At 39.0% G+C, this 17427-nt stretch overlaps 2 long non-coding RNA genes across 2 annotated transcripts in view; one reads left to right on the plus strand and one right to left on the minus strand.

Annotated features, from left to right (window-relative positions):
* Positions 1 to 317: 317 nt before the first annotated feature.
* On the plus strand, positions 318 to 12299 carry LOC116705584 (uncharacterized). Its single transcript, XR_004335970.1, has 3 exons — positions 318 to 379; positions 4149 to 4155; positions 12290 to 12299. It is a non-coding gene; the product is annotated as an uncharacterized LOC116705584 (long non-coding RNA).
* The window catches only part of LOC116705583 (uncharacterized), a 7513-nt gene continuing 1895 nt past the window's right edge, over positions 11810 to 17427 (minus strand). The window contains exons 2-3 of the long non-coding RNA XR_004335969.1: positions 12920 to 12924; positions 11810 to 11963 (exon numbers count right to left, since the gene is read on the minus strand). This is a non-coding gene — a long non-coding RNA (uncharacterized LOC116705583). The remainder of the gene's footprint in view (positions 11964 to 12919; positions 12925 to 17427) is intronic.

Below are 17427 nucleotides of genomic sequence, written 5' to 3' on the forward strand. Positions count from 1 at the left end.
ATGAAGGGATTAAAGAATATTACTGACATTACATCTTTTCATTATGAACAGACAATGTAAACTATCCAGCTCAGTTTTTCCCCTAGGATGTTTTTCTGGGGGGGGGATTCAAGAAATAAAAACAGAAACTCTCAAAATGAAACAGCCAATACGACTTTATGACAATACAGTCATTTCCTGTATATCGGTAGTTTAACGTAAAAGAAATGACACTCTACGATCCATTTGTGTAAACAGTAACAGTTTTTTGTATTTTGTTTTTACGTTTGTAGAGCGGATATCCGCGGAGCTCGCACCACTTACATGCTGGAGGTTCTAGGGAGAGGCAACTTTATTTCTCCAGCACATTTCAGCCACAAGGCAAGTCAAAGTGCTTTACGTAAAAAATTAACGAGCAATTAAAAACGTTCATGGAAATAAAAACAGGCTAATATAGAATGAGATACAAATACAAGAATACAAGTTACAGTGTAGGGAATGAATAATTATTTTATTTAATTTGTGTGGTGTGTAAAATGTTCTAAGTAAATAGGATAAATAGGTTTGGAATTATTTACACAACTGAATTTTGTTTTGTTTTTAAACAGGGAAAGTACTGGAAAAAGGTACCGCTGGGTAGTGGGACCAAATTTGAGGTACTGCTAAAAATGTGAATGGTACCCAACCCTACCCGCCCCTTCTAAATTGTTCCCGGTGCATGCCGAAGTTAGTAGAACTGAAGAGGTTGATTATACAGGAGAGAAGCCAGTCATTTACACTAAGTTAGGGGAAAAACCTTTCACAGTGCTCCTTTTTGCTTCTTTGTGACTTTCGTTAAAATAAAATAAATAAAATACCAGTCCAGTCATATTTTGTCTTTGAAGTTTTCTTTAAAATAGTGTTAAAATCTTGTCTCGTTATCGCAAACCTATCTACATCCATGACGTTCCACTTCCTGGAATGCTCCGCTGCAGTCGGAAATTCCTCCAGGTGTCCCTCTTTACGGCCGGATGTCCATTACCTTTCTCATTCTTTGTTTTTAAATTTTAAACTCCGGTCAACTTATGAGGACTATTAGTTAACTACTCCTCAGATCTCTTCAGGGTAAATTGAGACAGCTAGAGAGACTGTCTGTCCAATCTGAGTTTTTGACTAAGACAACTTTGAACATACATGTTCCACCAAAACAAGATCCTTCCCGAGGCTATTTTGCAGTGGCACTGTGGCTCTGTCTGGCACTTAGCACCACCCATGAGGATTGTGATTGGTTTAAAGAAATGCCAATAAACCAGAACATATTTTTCTCCCATCCCAGAATGCAGTGTGGACTAGCCAGACCCTCCGCCGCAGTGTTGTGGAGGAAGGTCGGGCAAAGTGAGACATGAACCCAATATTGTGTGTCATCTTGTCTTGTGAGCTGAGTGTTTGTCGTACCCCTACAGAGCGCCTTTCTACCTTTCCAGATAAAGTGCTTCACAATTTGTGCACAGGGCAACGCCATTGGTGTATGAATGTGTGTGTGAATGAGAAGCAAATTGTATAAACTGGGGTTTGGTGTCTTGCTCAAGGAAACTTTGATATGCTGACTGGAGGATTGAACTGCCAACCTTGAGATTAAAGGACAACCTACTCTACCTCCTAAGTCACAGCTGCTTCCCTTGTAAGTTTTGCTGAGCTGAAATGCTCGTCGTAATAAAGGAATGTTACTCAAATGCAACAGTAATGTGTTATTAATAGTTTTAGGACAATAATGTAGATCTTTGAAAAAGCAGAATAATCTATATCAGACATTGGCTACATTGGAAAAACATGTTAATATGATCAATAATTTGTCAATTTTGGCCTTTTCATTAGATTTAGTAACCATCTGACCACCTGTCTTGTATTAGCTCTTAAGAGAGATACAGTGATAAATTAGCAATACATGCAGTAAATGTGATGCCTACTGTCCTTGCTCAGGTGTTTACATGCCTAAAAAATAACATCTGTCCACATGCACCCTCAGGTCAAATGAGTAAAACTCATAAATATATCGACTACCTCTTGTGTTATCTGTATTCTGTTAAATCCTTCTCTCGTTCATAATAAAGATTTCAGGTTCATCACACACAGCAAACCCCATCTGTTTCTAATTTAGCTAGTGTTAATGTCAGGGAAGAAAAAGACTGTGAGCATGTAAACGTTGGCAGGTTAAAAAAATGATTTATAAATGTTTGATGAGGAAAGAGATACAGTTGTTTAAAAAAAGTGAATAATTCTCAAAATCCTTAGAATAGCTTTTAATTCCATTATTTCAATGTATTGGGAACACTGCATATTCAATTTGTGTATGTGTTGTACCTTTACAGAAGGAATGTTAGACTATTTCTAAAAATTATATTATTTTGTATTATTTCTTTTCAGTGGCTAGAGCTGACATAGGAGGTATTAGTTCATTTTCACATACACAACATAACACAAACATATATAGACCGAACATATTTCAAAAAATGCAAGTATAAACGGTTTTCTGTGGCAGGGCACCTTTAAGGACGCAAACCATGTGTTTTGGTGAGTAAAACTGAATGCAAACAGAAACTTTGTTTACATGAAATCGCCACTGGCACCTTTAAGTCAACCTAGCTACCTCAGCAGTCAGTGTTAATGCATTTGCATGCCAGTAGGACAAAGACTAGCATGATTTCTGCCTGGCAGTATCGTGGCTGTAAAACGCTTCAACTGCAGGACCAAGATGAGGTCACACTAACTTCACTTAATGTGTAATTGGAACTAGAAAATAAATAAAAAAAATAAAAATGCCAATCACTTGTTTAAACTGATGTTTTTAATACTCTGCAGCTACAACAACATAACTAATTATGTCTCATTATCATTTTTGTGGTGTACAGTACGGCGTGCCAAACAATGTGGCCCTGACAAGTAAGTAGTGCAGCGGCCGCTGATGCCTCGCCCTCTTTACAACATACAGCCATCAGTGACCTGAGCATAGCATATAATGAGATTAATTAGGATGAGATGATGTCTTTGTTGTGAAGCAAAAATAATGCCCTCAGAGCTCAAAAAGGTCAATTACCAATGGCCTACGATTACCTCAACTGAGACTGCCTTTAATAAGAGTAGCTCTCAGTTTCTGTGGGACAGTCTGTTGTTTTGGCAGCCCTACACGCTTTTGCTTAGCGTTTTAGTTATTTTTGTACCAACTACAATCTTTTAGCTTGGGTAAATCACAATGCTGTACTATATCCATCCTTTATAAGATTGTCATTAAATCATTTATGTCACATATGTTTTTCCAGACAACATCAGTGGAAGAACTCTTTAGTTGAGCTGCATAGCATCCACCTTATTCCACACTTCAAAATGAATGTGGCACATCCATTTTTCTCCCTTCATGTCACTGGAAAACAGATTAATATTTATTATGAGGCCCAATGCATTTGAAGTTGCCGGGATCCTACCTGAGCAGAGCAGTATTAGCTGTGTGATAAACAACCCCTCACTATTTGATAAATAATCCAAGAGAAACACAGACAGAGCTATGAAAGTTTTATGCCCTGTGCCGCAGAGAATCTTTCTCTCACCGAATACCAGACATAACTCGGGAAGCGGGCAGAATCCCAATATTTCTCTATTTCTTTCCATTTGTTTTCTCCCTCACTATGTCTGTCTCTTCAAATATGTCTATAATGCATTTTTGTCTCTTGCTAGTTTTGTGTTGAATGTTTGTATTAGGAGATTCTTTTACACCCAGCAAGCTTGGGAATAATGTTCTCTGCATGCCAACAAGTTGTGCACCCAAACTGTATGCGTCTTGATATACTTTTTCCCCTGCAGTCACCAATTACTGACGATGCTATTTGTAGAGCATGGGTCTCAAGTGCAGAGGAAGCAGTAGAGTTAACTATCCAAATGGAAAAAACACACACTGTTTTGGAAGATATCTGATAAGACTGTGACACAGACGGTTGCTTCTTTGGGGATATTTTCTGGAGTGGCAGCTTGTGTGACCATCTGGTTAAAATAAAAAGAAACAGACCTTAGAGATCCATTACTTTGCTGACTTAATATTATTCCTCAAACACATTCTTCCATAAACTTACTGGACTGTAACAATTTGTAAATCTTATTCATATTCTCTTGTCACGTTGAGTCAGTTTCTTATACTTTAGATTATCAGTGTTGAAAATAAGAAGTTAACCATTTTGGATGCAGAGAAACCATTGTATATTACATTCATATGTAGTGTATTGATAATTGTCATGAATGCACAGTAAAACATTGCTCTCTTTTGAAAAGAGTGAGAATAACTATTGAGGTTTTATTTTTAGAGGCACGGCAGTAGGGATGTCAGTGACATACAAACATTCATGGTTCCCATAGGATGGATTTTAATAACTTTTGTGATCCCTTGACCTCTCTTCCTCTCAAACCACCATAAGGTTCATATTTTGTTTTGTTTAATGGATTGCCATGGAATTTAGTACACACATCAATGTCTCCTTCAGGATGAATTCTAATAATTTTTGTCATCCCTTAACATTTTAACTATCAAGTCAAATTTTTAATTTGTCCAACACTTTTGTTTATGACCAAAAGTTGCCAGTGTGGTACGCCCTCATACATACCTTTGACTGGTTAGTAGTCTTTACGTATTGTAGTCCACTTCACGGAAGTAAAGGCTGTACAGCAATGTGCTGTACAACAAAAATGTGGTGTGTTTTTTTAAATCAACTATGTAAACCTATTATAGATATGACCTCTAAATACAATAATGAACATGAGCATAATATAAGCACTTTATTATCAAAAGGTTATGCACTAAATCGTTAAGGACAAAGCTGTGCCTCAGTATAGCCTCACAGAGCTGCTAGCATGGCTGTAGACTCTTATTGTTGTTGGTGTATACTTACAATATGTAGCCTAACTTTAATTCTAATAAAGACAAGATGAAGATAAGCGATGGCACTGCATTCATTATTGCACAGGTTGTCAGCAAATTGTGTGTACTCACTTTTAACTAGTAAATGGCGTGTTTTGAAGAAAGACTTGACTTCAATTTTATTTTAAAATGTTTGCAGACATTTTCAGCATCCTCTGAATTGCTTTTTTATTGCAATAGGGCATCAACACCTATCCACAACCTGTCATTGTAAGAGATGGGCCCTGTCAACCACCCAGAGCTCAACCACTATCATCCAGTCCAAATATGCTCAACCTAAAGGTATGTTCGTGCTTTTTTAGGGGAGTTTTCTTTCGAACAGCAACATCAAACCCTAGGAGTGTGTAAATGTTATTTCAGCTTGTTAAGATGTGTACCCGCTTCCTGCCAAATGATCTACATAGACAAGACAGTGTGCTGATGAGAAGTCTCAGCCCTACATACATTTCAAGGCTTCAGGTTATACGCATTTCAAAGTAGTAAGCTCATCCAGATATGCGGTAAGGTGGGAGTATAAGTAGTGTACAGAATTTGTGACAAGTGTGTTTTTTAAATGAATGCCACAAGACAATGCTAGGTGTTCCACAACTTTAATGCCTGGATGTGCAGTTTTGTATTTCAGTTTTTAAACTGCATTAGTATGATTTCTACATTTCTAGAGATACACATTGTGTTATCCTTTAATTAATACCGTGGTCATTATTTTTTTGGAGATCAAATTTTTATTTATTTAAACAAACAGATACGCAAAGAGTACAAAACATTGGTCAAGATGACAACATACAGAAAAGTACACTACACATACACATCCTTCCTTGCCATCAAATGTTTCACATCAAAACAAATAGGAAATACAGGAAGGAAAAACATGGGAAGGAAAACCACAACAGCAACAACGATGCCTGCAGCTCACAAACAAGACACCCAGAAACAGACAAAGACAAACACACAAACAAGCAGCAATGACAGGGAGTCCGGCATAAGACAAAATGGACCAAACACGCACAGATAGAAGCAAGAAGGCTGTAGCACAGGTCTACAGCATGGATCTCAATTTGAAGGCCAAAGTGGACAGATATTGCCAAGACCTGATAAAGCCTCGATACCATACCATAGAATTTAGGCTGCACAGTAAATAACTTCTGGATAGGATAGATGGTCAGAGACCTCTGCCAGGGGACACAGTATGCCTTGAGTGCTGAGCTTAATTGAAGGGAAAAGAAAAAAGAAGAACGTGATAGATTGAATTCGTTTTGAATGGTTTTAATAGCTGAAAGTATGCAGAAGATAAGAACAACCAAAAAAACATACGGAATAATAAAAAAGCGTAATGGGGTTAAATTCAATTCAATTCAATTCAATTTTATTTATAGTATCAATTCATAACAAGAGTTATCTCAAGACACTTTACAGATAGACCACACTCCAGAATTTACAAGGACCCAACAGTTCTAGTGGTTTCCTCCAGAGCAAGCAACAGTGCGACAGTGGCGAGGAAAAACTTCCTTTTAGGCAGAAACCTCGGTCAGACCCAGGCTCTTGGTAGGCGGTGTCTGACGGGCCGGTTGGGGTTAGAATGAAGAGTGGCAATAACAAAAATAGAAAAAATTAGTAGTTTGTAGAAGTTCTTTGTAGTAGTATGGCATAGCAGGACGCTGTGCGGCATTACAAGGCACAGCAGGACGTAAATGCGTTTGTCAAGGGTTAATGTACCATAGCAGGGATCAAACCCCTGTCCATATCCACTGGGCTATCACTAGGGGTTAACTGTCTTCATTGGGAATACATTGTTTGGGGTATCGCTGTGGGAATTGAACTTGGGTCTCCCACACAAAAGCCATGTGTCATAACCACTGCACCCCCTCCAAAACATCTGTTTAGTAAGCTATACATAGTAATATATAATGAGACAGAGATGGAGACAAACAGGACACACAGAGTATTGTAGTGTCTGGGAAGTGGTTGTCATGGCTACATATGATCATCGGCCGTGTTTGTAAACACAGCTAGGAAGCCTATCATCTCTGTGATGTCATCACTTTGATCTGTAATCAGTTAACGACTGCACCTGTCACCCGTGTCACCAGCTATTCAGACACTAACAAGCTCTCAAATAAATGGATGTTAGCAGGGATGAACGCATTGCGAGCAGAGTCATTCAAATGATGTAATGCAGACGTTGACCAGTTCATTTTAAAACCTGATAAGCTTCCATACTCCTCGCATGGTGATAGAACATGAGAGGGGTTTTCCAAAAAAAAAAAAAAGACATTGTCCACAAATAGTGAGAGGTGATGCTGTGTATTACAAATGCATATTGGTGACACCATAATTAATTGACAAATAGTTTAAGCCAGAGGCTCCAAAGAGAAGACAAAGAGTGAAGGACTCAAGGGGCAACCTTGGCATGAAGATCTAGAAACTGGAACCAAAGAGGAGGAGGTGTGTCCGGTTAAGACTCAGGCTTAGGGGTTAGAATACATAACTTTAATTATACCAATGAAAGTGTCACCAAAGCCCATCACCTCTACTACTGACCATAGAAATGACCACTCAAGTCTGTCAAAGGTTTTCATTGCGTAAACAGAGAGAATGTTTTTTTCACCTCAAAAACATTGCCAAACTCCGTCCTTCCCTCTCACAACCAGATGCTGAGAAGTTGATCCATGCCTTTGTCTCCTCCAGGTTGGACTACTGTAATGCCCTCCTCGTCGGGATCCCTGGAAGGAGCCTGCAAAAGCTCCAGCATATTCAAAATTGCCCTGCCCGGGTCCTGACGAGGAGGCGCAAATATGATCACATCACCCCGGTCCTGAAATCCCTCCACTGGCTGCCCATTAAACAAAGAATTCAATACAAAATCTGTCTACTTACCCACCAGTGCATTCATGGAACTGCCCCTACCTACCTCAGTGAACTCCTCACCCCACACACCACCTCACAAAACCTCCGCTCCTCCATCTCCACCTATCGCCTGCTCCCACCAAGGACTAAACTGTCTACGATGGGAGACAGGGCTTTCCAGGCAGTCGCCCCACGGCTCCGGAACGCCCTCCCAGAGACCCTAAGGGCCCCACAAACTGTGGAGACTTTTAAGAAGGGCCTAAAGACACTACTATTTCAAAAGGCCTTTTAAACAGTTGTTGTTTTAATTTTAGTTTTATGGTGTTTTATTATTGCTTGTCAATTGTATTTTACTCTGGAAACTGTTTTTAACTCCCTATTAATTGTAGCACTTTGAGATTTCTTTTTGAAATGTAAAGGGCATTATAAATAAAATGTATTATTATTATTAAGTGACATTGGTGTCTTACTGTCCTCATCAGCATCAATAATGTGAAAAAGGCGTCTAACATTATTAATTCAAGTTCATAATTGGATTTAGAAGTTTTATCAGAATAAGTTTACATGTTAAATTTCATTAAACAACATTTTTGTTGTTCTGCACATTACTGCAGCTCCTCTTTTCACCCAGTGTGTTGAGCTCTCTGTTTTAGCAGCAAAGTGACGGTATCTCACTTCTATTCCATCTTTGTTGGGAGTCACATATGCACATTACCTACAGTAGGTAAGGACTACTACCAAGTCAGTAGCAGAGTATGAGGGTGTACCACGCAAGCAGCTAGGCAAGCGTTGTAATGTGTGTTGTGACGCACGTTTGTCACGGAAGTAATGGCTGGACTGCAATAGAGCTGTTTGGAGTAATTGGTGAACAGTGCTTTCTGTTGGAGATGGTAAGTCCCTTTGGGGTGAACTTTGGGCTGTTTTACTTTGTGAACCAATTACAATGCACAAAATAGATATACATAACAAGATAAAGTAAAGGGGAAAAGCCCAAAAGCATAATATGAGCACTTTATGGTATTGTCAAATTGGTGAAAATTGTCCTTAATTTGCCTTTTTTCCCCCAATAAATGACGCATATGCGTTGTCAGAGTGGTAAAAATAGGTTATTCATTTGCTTCTGTTTTTGTAAGATGCAGTGCGTTGAGCTCACTACAAATTAAACAACGCATTTGCCTTGTTTGTTGTTTACGTTTGTTTAAACATTGACTAAAAAAAAAACCATTTAAACTGAAATGGCTTTTATAATCTATCATTAACAGGCCTGTTTCAACTGAACTGATCACTAAATAATTGGGTTATCAAGAAAAAATGTTAAACATTAAAATGTCATTATTATGTTATTTCAGTGGTGTCTCTGCTGGAACAAAAATCGAATTTATCATGATAGAAACTAACAGGTTTAACTCTTTTGTGGACAAACCAAGGTCAAGATATTAACTTCTTGCAAAATGCAATTAAATGGTTTTCTTGAGGCAAACTCCTGCTGGTAGAGAGACAATTGCCAAAACTGGCTGTATTTACTCTTCAAGTCTATTTTTATTCAGCTCTGCAGACAGAATGGGATTGTGGGAGAAAAGAATCAGTTTTACTCTCTGTGGCCTCTTCTACTTTCTCTCATTGTCTCTCTCCATTATCTCCATTACCCCATTCTTTTTACAATGACTATCTTTACTGATTTATGAATTCAATTGATGAATAGAAATTAAATGATTGCATTATTTCACTAACATCACTGACAGTTACAAAAGAAAATAAAAGTAATATTCCAATTAAAATGCAGAAATCTTGCTAGTTTAACAAATCAATGTCAAATGTCAACATAATGACACATAATGATAATATAAATATCACACTTCAGAGAAGCATCCAGTCATAAAGTCAACAGATGCAAATAAAATGTGTAAATGTGCACCAACTATTTTGGATTTATTGTTTAAATACATTAACTTTTTGTGATCACATTTTTGTATTGTATTTGTATACATTTAGAAATTCCAAACAATTACAAACAATACCCTGAGACCGGGAACGTATCCCAGGACCAAAAAATAGAGAGATTATAGACAGGAGGGAGGAAGACAAAACAACACATTCAGAAACAGACTCATACATAGACAGACACAAGACAAGGGACCAAACATCTGCACAAGTTAACGCATAGGCTGTAGTACAAGGCTAAACGCTTCAGCGATGTACAGCCAAGTGTCAAGAGTCCTTCCTGGGGCTCCATGAATAGAGAGTTCCATATATACTACATCCAAGAAGGAAAATGTCCATGCACGGATAGACAGTATATAAACATTTGTGTTCATGATTTCAGATCTAAATGAATCCAGAAGGTCCCTGAGAAAATGTTTTTGTGTGTTTGATTTAGTTGGACTGAAAACACCAGTAGCATGTTCAAAGTGTGTTCTCTGTTCTCAGATGAGTAGAATGTACGGAAGACATATTTTCCAACAACATGATGACAGACTGTGTGAATGTCAGAGGAATGAAAGCAAGAATAAAATGGAAGCTCCTTTGCTCCCGACTGTGGGTACAGAGATGTTCACGTTTTAGCACTAGCAGCGTGACTCTAGGGATGGCAATGCTGTTTGACCATGAGTCCACCTTTTTGATCCAGACTGAACTATTGCAACTGCTGGATGGTTGTTATGACAGATGTCTGTAGATAACCTTGTCGGTAGCCTACTGGTCACAAACCGGTAGTCAATGACACACATTTTAATAAAAACCTCAACTCCTGACATTGTCTCTTGGTGTTCTTTAAAAGACAGTTTTTGGCAGAAGGAAATAATTGGAGTAAAAAGGCAAACCAGCTTTAATTAAAAATGCGGTAGGTGACTGGTTTAGAGAACTTGTTGGAAATCTGGTGTACTAACTGTTGCTTTCAGCAGTCACTCTTTACTAGGTGTTGATAGTCAGAAATGTTAAAATATACACACCATAAATTCCTTAAATCTTAATGGGAATTTGTTCATAAAAAATTATTGTCAACGATTTGTAATCTTGGTATAAAGTCAAATTATGTCTTGATTTTCTACGCCGACTAATCTGCAAACATCCTGGTGCATAATTTACTCAAATACAGAAACAAACATGCCATGTAACCACTCAAGTGTAGTGGATTATTCTGACCAAAGTATTTGGTGACCAGCTGGTACTGCTGATATTCGCTTAATCCAAAAAGATCTGATGATCACAGTGCTTCCCATGCAAAGTTTAGCCTCTTGCCTTCTGCGGAAAATAAATCTATGCAAATTAGCAAGATATCATCTGGCAACCTCTCATCTGGCAACCTCTGGTGATGTTTTGAGAAGCAATTATTTTTCTGCATAACAGTGTTGGTGTTTTCACTTATAAACCTGTTGCAGAAAAGTAAAACTGAATTTGCTTGTTATCACACTTGTTTTATTTCTCTCGGGAAAACAGTGGAAAGACTAAGACTGGCATTTTCCATGTTACACACACTGCTGAGCAGCGAAGTTAAAATCATCATGGAGGAGTGTCAGGGATTTTTTACACAACCTCAGGCAAACTTGAGAATAGACAAATGTTTTAAACTTAACAAATACACCTTCGTTATAATGGTAACATGAATAAAGCACACTTGGCTGTAAAACATTGTACATATTTGTTTCTGTTTCACTTCAGCTCACCATCTCTAACAGAACCTCTGAGCCTGGATGGCAACCCCACCGCCGCGTGGAGGTTTCTGAACCAGCTGCTGTTCACTGAGAGGCAGCCAACACTGACTGGGCACAGAGTAAACAGCCTCAGACGTCCACAGCCCAAAGGAGAAAGAGATGCAACAACTGACTAGACATCAGAAGACCAGTAAACATGTTGCACTTGTCATTTCCAGTCTGACTCCCCCCCCCCAGATGTCTGTCTCGTGGCAAAACAGAATATTGTCTTAGTGCTGGGTGAGGAATCAATTGAAATGACTGCACTAGTATGAAAACAATTGCAAAGAAAAAGAACAAGAAAAACAAAACAAACAGAACTGACTAAACACATTACAGCTGATGGGCTTTTGTACAATTTTCAAATATTCCACCTGTCAATACAGAACAAAATATTCTGTAGCCTTTTTTGCCGTCAATACTGCCAACCTTGTGTTTGCTGTTCTCAGATCAGTGTATATTTATGTTTAACATGAAGAATACTACTGCTTGAGTGCAGTACATTTCTACAACTCTCTCCCTATATAACAAGGGTGATCCAAATCACATGACTTTTTTCAGCAGCAGCACCGCATCAGACACGTTTCTAAAGTGCAAAGACAGAAACACTAAGCAGCCGCCACGCAACTGACACACAACAGAGGCAGTGTGCAGGAGCCCTTATCCCTATTTTCCACCGGGCGCATAGAGGCTCTGTGCTCTACTCAAGATACGCAGCAGGTCTATTTTTATGCGAGCCGTGGGCCGTTTGCACAGCCGGGCGAGAGTTGAAACAGCAAGCGTTTCCAGTTCTCCCCAATATCCTATAGGTCTCCTTCACAACACCGGACAATGAGAGATTCATCTTGGAAGTGGAAAAACATAATACAATAATAAGGACAACACCAGGAAAGAGAAGGCATGTAATTACATTACAGGAGTGCTCAGAGTGGAAGGAAGATACTAGCTAATTGTTGTGTAATGTACTTGTAGAGTCGGGAAGCAAGACGCTGCGCTTCTGAGACACTCCCGGTGTGGTACGGCACGTGGGGAGGAAAGAACAAAACCGCTGCGCAGCTGGAACACGGCACAGCACGCCAGCAGTGGAAAATCATGGTTAATCACTGGGTTACAAGGACACCAACGTAGTTCTAATGTTTACCTCTTGCTGAAATACAAAAACATTTGCTGACATGATAACTTTCGAGAGTAAAATCCTTTCTTTGGCCTTTTTTAAGCCTTCAAGTTAACTGATCTATTACCCAAACCAGCCTTGCTGAATCCTATTTTTCTATGGACCATACGTGAAACACCCTCAACACAGAGCCTTAGAATCTTTATCAATCACAGGGCTGAGGGTTTTCTGTCTGAACGTTTTTGCAACAAAAACATTTGTATCTTTGTATCTTTCTGATATTTAACTTTTAACTTCCTCTCTGGAGAATCAGTATAAAACAGATGCACTAGTTTCCCGTAGTATAGGGCTTACTGGGACTTGACAGGGAACATTTATTATATGAAGTCAAAAGCAGTATTTGTCTGTTAGAGACTGTACCCCTGACGAATTGTGTTTGGGAAATAGAAGTTTGAGAAATAATTTGCACACTCTGGGTAGCGCCATTTAGCCTTGTACTGCAAACTGCAGTACGCAGATGCCACATGAGTAATTGAGTTAGGCAGACGGCCACATAGCTTGAATATAAATCTCAAAAGTGCGACAGATGTGGTCACTTTGTTAAAAGGACGGAACAGAAATGTATTTAAGGGAGTGAGTCAAATGACAAAACAAAGAGATACGGACACACCACCCCCTTATAAAAAGGCAAAGTATGTAATCACTCACTCCCTCACTCACACACACACACACACACACACACACACACACAGACACTCTTCTTCCACTCAAATAGACAACTTTCACATGATGTCCTTAGCCTACTGTTCCAAGTTCAAGTTGCAAGCATTTCACATTCACTGACAGTTTGGGTGCGTCAGCCTCTCCTCTACAAAGCAGAAAAGAGTAGAAGGGTGTGTGTGTGTGTGTGTGTGTGTGTGTGTGTGTGTGTGTGTGTGTCGTGCCGTAATCCCAAGTGCCATCAGTTCCATAGTAGCACACAAGTTGTGCCAGCAGGGCAGAACTAAACCGCTGCAAGCTTCAGTAGCTGCTCTGCCAATCGAATTTAAAGTGGATTTAAGGTGAATTATGAGTGTCAAACTGGGATTACCATCCGAAAATCAGTGTGCTTTTCAAATGCCTGCTCAATAATTAAACCCTGTCTTTTTTTAACATTCTGTTTTCACAGGTCGGACACAGGGCACTGTAGGTTTCTTCCGTTTACCTCTTTACATGAAAGCAAGCAAGAAGTTTAAAATGTCAAAATGACAATCTGTCAACCATATACAGTTAATTGTCTATTGATGAATCAGGATTTCTGTACAACTTTAAAGGAATTTCTGTGAAGAAACTGTCTTCCACGGTCTTTAAAGTTAAACCTCCTTCTCACCCAAAGCCAAGAACACACTTGTAATTGATCGATAAAAAATGTTTCAGGTGCCCTTGTCTGAAAACTTAACTTTGAAAAACCATTTGATTCTTTTTTCATGTAAACAAACAGTTATGTTCAGAGTACATTCAGTGTTTCTCATTAAAAAAAATGTTGTGGCATTTTTAGGCCTTTATTGTTAATTGGAAAGCTTGGACATGAAATGGGAGAGAGGGGGGGAATGATTCGCGTACAGGGCCGGGGGAATGATCCGCGTACAGGGCCGCGGGTACTGAACCCGGAACCACTGCGTTGAGGATTGAGCCTCTGCACACAGGCGCATGCTCCACCAGGTGAGCTCTCCAGGCGCCCATGCATGAAACATTTTAATTTGCAACAACAGTTCTAAGTTCTGATGAAAAAAATGCTAAAAGAAAAAAAAAAAAACTGGTTTAATTATTTGTTTAGGGTAAGTAAATAGGTAATACATTTGGATTGCTGGTTGGATAAAACAAACAATTTGAAAATGGCAAACTGATGGAAATAAAGATTTGTTGATTAATCAATAAGAAAATTGGCAAATTAATCAATTGTGATTATTAGTTGGAGCCCTGGTATCCACATATATTTATATTCTTTGAATATTTACGATTAATACAACTACTTTAAGTCACACATGTTTCAATGTTAGATCAGTAAATCTGATCTAACAATCGGATTGTTGACCCCTGACAGCATAAAACTTTTTTTCAATGATCTCCTGCTTGGCCCAAAAATTGTGATTTGGCATGGCTTGCGCTCCACTCAATGGATTCACTAATTAAGTAATTGCACACAGTTCATAAAAAGCCTGCAGAGAGTTCTGCCACAGCACACTGAAGAGGGCAACCTGCCAAACCGTCTGTGCTTTGGCCCCCCTGTGCTATTTATAAATGTGTTGAAACAGTTTTGAATGCCTCAGCATTTTTGTGCATTTGGACCTCCCTCTTAATTTCTGTTTCTTCAAGCAGAGAACTGTAAGACTCCAGGTGAGAACGGTGTAGGTCTGTGTCAACCTCCTCATATTTTTAGACACACACACACAGACACACAGACACACACCTACTGACCAGTTTGTTCTCTGTGTGACTGCTGTTACAGTGCCAACGGCAGGGCAGATGTCCCATCATATGGACAAAGCCAGAGAGAGGAGACAGCCTAGATCGCATTAGCAAATTACTACATCAGTTCATCAGCATCCACACCATGGAGCAGCCTCAAGCTCTTCCTCCCACTCACCATCAACAGCTTTCATCTTCGTTCAGGAACCTGTCTAATGCTTCTTTGAAAAAAAATGCAGGATATAAATCTGAATCCAAGTGACAGAGCCTTTCTGCTTGCACACTGAAAACTTCCTGAATTATGACAGGTGTCTTTTTTTTTTCCTATTGTACGTGCACTTTGTTGTCTTTGCATATGTGTTTCACTTTACACCTAACAAACGGCAAACAAAGCAGACGTTTAATGCCTTGCCTATTAATTCTTAATCCTGTGCTAAATGCAAGAATCTGTAGCGCATGTGCTCAGAATAATGTTATCACTCCTTTAAAGGGGCTGTACTCAAAAATATTGAATTGGCATTGTCTCCACACAGCTCTCAGACCATCCCCCAACTCGTCAAATACCTACGTTTTGTCACAGCCATCGGCGTCTGATACTGACAGACAAGGCATTGACTTGCATTTGCACTATCCCTAACACACACACACACACACACACACACCAAAACCAGCTACCAAAACAAATAAGAGAAACTCAGATTACAACACACAGAGGAAGTGAGACTTCATTCTCTGCTCAGGACATTTTCAGACACCCAGTGACCTCTGTTCAGTATCTGAATGTGAAATTATTTATAAAAGACCAAAATGCTTATTTTGTCATTAATGGATTAAGATTGACATTAGACTGACATTTCACTTGCTTCTAAGAGATCTTTTTTTTTTACACCATTGCCCCAATGCAGTTTGCTAGTGTGAAATAAGCAGAAAAACCTGAAGTTTACATAATTCTTGAATAATGCTCTTAAGGGCTTAGTACAAATAATCTCACTTTACAAAAAACATGAAAGCTTAAAAACACCAAATATAAACAGAGCTCCTACTGGCATTTCTTTACGTTCTGGGAGCAGAGAATCAACAGCAAACAGAAGACTCAAGTCAGCGAAGTGAAACAATTCATTTTTGACTGTAGGAGGCCCTTCTAAGAAAGCATCTAGGACAATAACAATGCTTTAAACATGAAGCTTTGTGCATGAGCTCACATGAACTCACACTCGTACATTTGCCACATTTGCATACTAACATGTAAACAATTTACAAGGTAATTAACAACTGTCTGTACATGTCATCAGCTGTTTAAGGGCCTGCTGCATGCCTCTGTCTGTGATTTGCTGGAGTTTATGATGGCATACTAAATATTCATCAGGGATGCAAATCAAAACCCATTGGTCCATAATTTATCAGGTCAGTTTAACATGCACAAAAGACGAGTACTGTTATACAAAATATAATTTCAAAGTAGACTAATTTCTCTCTCAGATTTCCATTTTAATTCCATTTCTACCTATTATCTTTCTACTCACGAAAGAACTGGAAAGGCACCCCAGAGTCATGGAAGTTGTTTCCATAGAAACCGCTCTCAGCAGTAATTTTTTAGTGTCACAAAGTCAAGTCATCAACAATTAGTGAATGTCTAGCTGCTGACCAAAACGAAAAAGGAAGAAATCTGAACAAGTGAGGGGTTACGGCAGGGCGTAAGGCTACTGTTGCAATGTATAGGAGTCATTCACTGAGTCACTCACTTAGCTTAAATAAAAGCTTTTAATTATGTCAGATCGCTGAATGACTTGGATGTCACATTTTTTTTGCATAAACCTGTTACCCTGGACTCAACTTGAGCATTCCTGTATTCATTTTTAAAGTTTTGTAACCCACAATACTGACAAAGCAAACTACAGTTAAACCTTTTAATGCTGGTGTGAGACTTTGTGTGCATAAAGAAAAAAACCTAACGACAATCGCTCCCTGCTGATTTCTCAGTTATTCTGATCCAGGTGAGATGTGTTTCTTCAGTGTCTAACCAAAGCTCTACATTGATTCCTTCTCCCCATCAATGAAGCTGTGACAGCTCCAATCGTCCTTTCCTTCAACCAATCTGGCAGGAAAATCAACTTGTCTCACGCCGTCAAAGAATGTCTTCAAGAGGGAAAAAGTCTTCACCTGTGGCTGAGACAGTCTTTATCATTCTGAAAAACAGCCTAAAGAGGTTCTTGAAAGGGAACACTCTAAGGGAGACTGTTATGTTATTGTGTCCATTTATCCAGGGCTGCCACCAGCTGGAGGGCCATCAAACGGAGACAGACACCCAAGAATACCTTTAAAAGTGTGAATGTCAGTAAGTGGCAAAACTACTTTGTATTTTAAAAAAGTATTTTGCATCTACAGTTATGTTCAGAATAATAGCAGTGTTTAAA

This window comes from Etheostoma spectabile, chromosome 17 (genome assembly GCF_008692095.1).
Source record: "Etheostoma spectabile isolate EspeVRDwgs_2016 chromosome 17, UIUC_Espe_1.0, whole genome shotgun sequence".
Lineage (NCBI taxonomy): Eukaryota > Metazoa > Chordata > Actinopteri > Perciformes > Percidae > Etheostoma > Etheostoma spectabile.